The sequence below is a fragment of the Quercus suber genome, unplaced genomic scaffold (assembly GCF_002906115.3).
Source record: "Quercus suber isolate HL8 unplaced genomic scaffold, Cork oak 2.0 scaffold_145, whole genome shotgun sequence".
In the NCBI taxonomy this organism is placed as follows: domain Eukaryota; kingdom Viridiplantae; phylum Streptophyta; class Magnoliopsida; order Fagales; family Fagaceae; genus Quercus; species Quercus suber.
In genome coordinates this window covers 201,861-209,386 of record NW_027069606.1, presented here as the reverse complement: position 1 = coordinate 209,386, position 7,526 = coordinate 201,861, and positions in this window count along the sequence as shown.

Below are 7,526 nucleotides of genomic sequence, written 5' to 3'. Positions count from 1 at the left end.
GTTAGATTGTATCTAGGTGCTTCACTTTGCATATCATTGTTTTAGGGCTATTCATGTTAGGGGGAGTAACTATTTTTTGGGTGTTACATTGTTTTTGATGTACATGATTCTTGTTTCTTGTGATTCAATGCTTATTGATTTATATTTTTGAGTTATTCATTGATATATATGTTGTGTGAATCATACAAGAATGTTATACCTTTTTATTTACTGTTTTCTGTCACACATGCGTTTATGCGTTTGTTGAGTGTTTCAGAAATATACAGGTTGATTTAATTGAGCTGCTGTCTACACTTGCAACTGATAGATAGTAGTTAAGATTGAATTTTAGTGTCTATGAGCATTATTTTTGTAAAGGGCTTTTTACTTTGTAAACTTTGAGTTTTTAATTTGTGTTTTGTCACGGATTGTCAAGGAGGGAGTTTGTTAGGTTTTAAAAATTTAGGAATTTATGTATTTAGAACTCTAATATGTAATGTTGACAAACCATGATCAAAACATTATGTTTAGTCTTGTTTACGCTTGCTCAAAGTAGTGTCTTTCATGTAAAGTTGGAATCGAGAGGCTGCAGATGCATTGGTGCATTTCGACCTGGCTTGATCGATCGAAAGAAAGACTCGATCAATCGAAAGAAAGACTCGATCAATCGAATCTCAGGCAGAATTTTTTTCTGTAGAATTTTCCAACTCAACTCTAACTCATTAAACGTTTTGGGTTTTCAGTTTTTACCCTAGGTATAAAAGGCAAAACCCTAGCCACATTTTTAGAGTTACTCCTGTTGTGTTGTTGCTTATACTTTTCTATTTTGTGTAAATCTCTTATGAGATCTAAAGGAGCTTTCCTTTACATAATGCTTAGGGTTTTCAAGGTAGAGATAGTATCAACATCTTAATGATCAACTCGGTTACTGCCATTGGAGCTTAAAGAATAACAAGCGTAGGTGCTTGTAGCTGATTGGAGAATCCAAGAAAGAAGGAGTCTGTGGATTCGGAGCTTACATGTGGTCATGTCAGTAAGTTCTACTGGTAGGTAGCATTAGGAAGTCAAGCGGGGAGCTTGTAAGTCCTTTTGTATGAACTTTGATTCTTTCGCATAGTGGATTCAGGTTTACCTTGAGGATAGCTAGGTCAAATTCTCCCCAAGTTTTACCGTGTGGTTTTCTAGGTGATCATATTATTGTGTCTTTTATATTTCCGCTACTTTATATTCTTGATATGATTGTATGTTTGTGATAACCTAGAATTGCATAAATTAACTAAGTTAATCACTAGGCTAATTAACTAGGTTAATCTGGTTGGTTTAAGGGGTCTAAAACTATTCATCATGCATGGGCATATAAGAGAGAGAAAAGAAATACCTAAGATGTTAAGCATTTGACATTGCACTTTTACTATGCCGAAGCATACGGATATCTTTGACACTGCACTTTTGCTATGCCGAAGCATACATGCGTCATTCATAATTGGCAGGCAACAGTGGTGAGATAGTTATTTATGCCTTTCTTTTAGGATTTTCTAATCCTACCTGTCAAAAAGAGTGATACGAGTGTTAAGTCCAAGAGATAACTTAATCTTACTCATCAAAAACAAGACCCACAAAGCTCACTTGTTTAGTTGTACATAAAAATGCTCATCTAAGCTATAGATGATACAAAGTTTAGAAAATTTTGTTTCAATGGCCATCCAAGGTACACAAGTACCAATGCACACAAACACACATTGTTTTTGTAGTTTTCTGATTTTTCCTTTTTATTTTTATTTTGAAAATAAAACAAAATAAAAACTAAACAACCAAACAAAAACAGATAAACAATATGAAAGCAGAAAAAAAGATGCAAATGCATGAAGGCATGATAGAAGGGTGCAGATGCATGAAAGCATGATTCCAAAAACATATAAGAAATCAAGCAAAGAGAGTCCTACTTTAGATAGAAAGAATTAAAGCAGAGGACAAACAAAAAAGACAATTAAGTCTTAGGCTCCTTTCTCACCCACACAGCATAAGTCTTTGACCGTGAAGATGAAAAGACACGTGTTCTAGTATGTCTACTAAAGGACAAAAAAGAATTAGAATTCTCCTGCAATTGAGTTAAAAAGCTCAAAACTTTTAATAACTGTCTAAAAAAAGATGTAGGTCCTTTAGAGGAAACCTGTGACCGTTTGGACAATTGCTTATAAGGATACAACTTAAAGCAATTAGGACGAATGTGTCCAGAAGCACCACAATGGTGACAAACATGAAGTCTAACAAAGGATTTAGATTTCATACCTTTATTACCTTTCTCAAATTGGGGCACAAAGACAGTCCTTGATCCAGAAGTCGTGGAAGATGAGAGGCTGGAGGAAACAGCATATCCTAAGCCAGTCTTATCAGAACTAGGCTTTTGAGCACTTAATACCTCATCAAGCTTTGCACTAGACATCCTCTCTATTTGAGTTCTAGCTTGACTAAGTTCAACTTCAAGATTCTTGACATTCTCTTCTAATGAGGTGTTCTCCACAACAAGAGTCTCAACTAACCTTGTAATCTCATCTAATTTGACTAATAGATCAGTTTTCTCAATTTTTACTTCATTAACCTCTTTTCTACAAAGATAAGAAGTCTTTTATGATTTTATAAATTCAGTGCATAGCTTATCATAGGCTTCCTGAATGGTCATCTTCTTAGGTACTTCATCATCAGAAGAATCCTCACTGTCACTAGTACTCTCCATAATCACCTTATCGGTTAAGGCAACAAAGGCTATAACGTGACAACATTCATCCACAAAATCATCAGAAGAGTCATCCTCAATGTCACTCCAAGTAGCAACCAACCCTTTATCTTCTGACTTCTTGGTCTTTTCCTTCATGAGGTAGTTTGGACACTCTATCCTCATATGACCAAAATCTTTGCACACATGGCATTGAATAAGGGGTTTCTCATTGTTGCCCATCCTAGAGGATTTAAATTTCCTAGGAGGTTTGCCCTTATCCTTTTTCCTAAACTGGAGAAGCTTGATAATCCCATCAGTTATGAAGGTTAGATCTTTATCCTCATCTTCACTTTCATCTTCATCTTCAAAGTCCTTAATCTCTTCCTATATACCCTTGAGAGCCAAGTTTTTACTCTTTCCACCTTTTCCCATTAAGCCTAATCTCATCTCATTGGTTTGAAGGTTCCTTACAAGCTCAATCAAAAGAATTTGATCAATATCCTTTGCTTCTTCAATGGTAGTGATTTGGCATGGAATCTTTCAGGTAAGGACCTAAGGATTTTTCTAACAATCTTAGATTCTACAATACATTCTCCAAGATTGAAGGTAGAATTCACAACATCCATGAGTTTAGCATAGAACTCATCAAAGGTCTCATCCTCTTTCATCCTTATTTCTTCAAAATTACTAGTGAGTCTTTGAAACTTTACAGTCTTTACTGCCTTGGTACCTTCATAAGTGGTCTCAAGAATGGTCCATGCTTCCTTGGCAACTTCCGTGGATGATATCTTCTTAAATCCCTTATTGGTTACCCCACAAAACAAAGCATTCAAGGCCCTACTATTGAAATTTGTCGCAATGATTGTTGCATCATCCCAATCCACTGGTGCTTCCTTTGGCTTAATCCAGCCAACTTCAACAGCTTGCCATACCTATTCACCTAGAGCCTGCAAAAACACTTTCATACGAACTTTCTAATATAAATAATTAGTTCCATCAAATAAATGAGGAATCAAAAGAGATTGTCCACGATCCATGACAACAGGGTTCAAGGATCACACTTAGGAAATTAATCCAATCAGAGTGAACCCGCTCTGATACCACTTGATAGGCCAAAAACGTATTGACCCCTTGTGATTAAATTAATTAATTAATTAGTCAAGTTATTAATTAATCAATTTAACATGTAAACGCGTGGCAACATAAAAAAATCACCAATAAACTAAATATGCAACGGAAAATAAATAACATGGTGTTTGTTTACAAATAGGGAAAAACCTGACGGCAAAAACCCCACCAAGTGATTTTCAGGTCACCACTCCCGAAACTCCACTATTATCACAACAAGTAGTTACAAGTAAAGGAATTCCAAGTACCTTACCAACCTATAGTTGAACCCTTAACCCAATACCCAAATGGATTTGTTCTGTAGTGACAGTTCTCCCTTTTGATGCATGGCTCCCAAGTACGTGACTAATCAATACACGGATCCTAGTACGCGACTTAATCACCAACTAGAAGAAGATTGTTGGCTGCAAAGTTCTTCACTTCATCAACAATGAAGATCAAGGAGCACTTGATTATAAAACCCTAAGGCGCAAAGACGTAGTAGCTTCTTTTAGAGAGAATAAGACATTGATCACCTTTTGCATATGTTCTCCTTGTATTCTCTTATGTGATGGCCTCTAAAATAAGCTTTATATAGGTCTAGGGTTGTGAGAAAAGAAACCCTACACAAATACAAAAGCCTGGCCCAAAAATCAGATCTAAAAATTCTGATTTCCCATAACCTCAATAGATACCTCGATAGATAATATCTGTCGAGCCTCATTAAACCTTGATACATAGCTAGGTGTCGAGAAGTTGTCGAGGGGACAGGAGCTTTCTCGATCGATCCACTAGCTGTCGAGAAGGTGTTGAGATTGCGATAAGAAACACCTTAAGAGCTCGATAGATTGCCAGCTGTCGAGAGGTGTCAAGTAGCTATCAAGTTATCTATCTGCAGGTGTCGAGCTATATATCCAGCTTTAATGAACAGCTTTTCTTCACTTGTTTCTTGGTCCAATATTCATGGCTTTAATACTAGACTTGAACAACATGTTTTTTGAAGTATTAAATACATCCTAGATCTACCCAAATACAACTAAAGTGCATTTTGTCAAAGGATTAGCCAATTACATAAAAGAATAACTTATATTCTTAACAAGTGAACCACATATGTCCTAACAGTTTTTTCCTTGCAATTTTATTCCAAGTTCTACGGTAGATGTAAAGTTTAGATAAGTTACTAATGCTCAGAAATCAAATAATTCATTGAAATGCTATGTTTATAATATTTTTACAACAAATTTTAAATGAGAGATTATCACTGGTGGTTATTATTAGGCAAAAATGTAAATTCCCTCGGTAGTTTCGAATTGAAATCAATAACAATTTACTATCTAAAATTTGTTATAAAAATGTTGTGAAAATAATGTAATCATAATATTCTTCATTCATCAATTTATTATGTTATTTTTGTTTTTCATTTTGTTTTTTAAATTTTTTAAAACTTTGGTTCCAATTTTTGTAGGTTCTAGTTAGTTCAACTGGTAAAGTTTCTGATAGTTGAATAAGAGATTTAGGGTTCAATTCTCGCCTACACTGAAAATTGATTGGTGTCTTAGTTTGATGATAAAGAGCTATTATTAGGAGCAGACACCATAGATTGTGTTAGGTTCTAAGGTCTTAGGATTTTATGTATTTAGAACTCTAATTTGTAATGTTGGCAAACCATGATCAAAACATTGTATGGTGTCTTATTTAGACTTGCTCAAAGTTGGTTTAATATTGTAAAGTTGGAATCGAGTGGCTGCAGAAGTACTTGGGACTCTCGGCCTGGCTCGATCGATCGAAGAATAGACTCGATCGATCGAAAATCGCACAGGTTGAATTTTCTGCAGAATTTCCAACTCAGCCCTACTTCATTAAAACGTTTAGGGTTTTATATTTTTACCCTAGGTATATAAATAAAACCCTAGCCACGTTTTTGGAGGTTGCCCATATTGTATTGTTGCTCATACATTGCTGTTTTGTGTGAATCTCGTGTGAGATCTTTGAGGAGCTTTCCTTTACACAAAACTTAGGGTTTTCATGGTGGAGATTATTTCAACATCTTGAAGATCATTATTGTTGCAACCATTGAAGATTAAAAAGAAAAGCAAGCGGGGAGCTTGTAGCTGATTGAAGAATTCAAGAAAGAAGTAGTCCGTGGATTCGGAGCCTGCGCGTGGTCGTAAGTCGAGCGGGGAGCTTGTAGTCCTTTTGTACGAACTTCAATTCTTTCATAGTGAATTCAGGTTAGCCTTGAGGATCGGTGGGTCAAATCCTCCCCAGGTTTTTACCGTGTGGTTTCCTGGGTGATCATATCTTGTGTTATTTATTTTCCGCTGCATTATTATTCTTGATATGATTGTTTGATTGTTTTAACCTAGTATTGCTTAATTTGACTAAGTAACAACTTGGCTAATTAATCTAGGCTACGCAATCTGTGTGTTTTAAGGGGTCTAAAACCGTTCAGATTGAAACTATCTCTCAACAAAAAAAAAAAACTTTGGAAGCTGTAATTTAGGTAGAGCTAGAGTCCCTACTACCAATCAGGCATTGCTTTCAATACGAAGCGGGTTCTTGTCCACATCCCACCCAACCAGTTTAAGAAACAGATGATGACAACAATGGGAACCTACGCTGAGACGCTGAAACTACGAAGTCCAGATTTATGATTTTCTTTTGGGAAAAACTGTCACATGTTTTGTGCATCTACTCAAGTGTGAATGTATTGAAATCATGACGCAGTTGTTCTTTATAGAAAATTTTCCAAATGTACCATTCTCTTAATAGACTTGTGAGGCTTATATTTAAAGCAAACAATTTTTTTTCTTTTTTCTTATTTTGTCTCTGATTAGATATATCATATGTCATATATGTCAATTTTTTATTTGGAAATAAATTATTAACCCGCGAGGGAAGAAAGAAAACAACATTAACTAGGACAGCATAGGAGGGCCCTTTGAAAACTAGGACAGCATAGACATGTCATGTATATGACAACAACTTTTTAACATACATAATTTTTGTTCCAAGTGATCAAGTGACAGGATGTGAGTGGTTGATGATAGACTGTTGCTAACGTTATTTTTAATTTACCACTTACAACCTATTACTTTATTTCAATAACTTGTCACTTCATGATGTATCCTACCAAAAAAAAAAAAGACATTTTATTACATGTTGATTTTTTTATGATTGGTAAATTTGTTAGGATATAGATTGACGAATTTTATGACATTATAATTTGATACAATTTGTAATGTGTCATCAAAGGTCAAATTGAAATGTTCAAGATTCAACTTAGAAAATACAGCTATTGAAGAATATGAATGTCATTCAATTGATGCTCTATTGATTGAATTGGAGATTTTAGACTTTCACTCGCAGCTCAATTGATCAAAATAAGATTTTCACTAGACCTTTGTTAGTCTATCAAAAATTGGGAAAACAAAATTTAGTTCTATTATCTATTTTATTATTTAATTTTAATTAAATTAATAAAATATTGTCTTTAGTTTGCACATGATTCTTGATTAAGCTATACATTACACGAGAATAATACTAGTTTATAATATTTTTCACCATAGCTGAGTTGGCAATATTTTACTTATTCTAATTTGAATCTACCGTTAATATCATTTTTTTACCTAAACTAGTAAAACAAGATATCTACCTCGACCAATGACAACCTAAAGTAGCAATCCATGAAATTGACTAGTTAGAGATTTGAAGAAAGTACTGG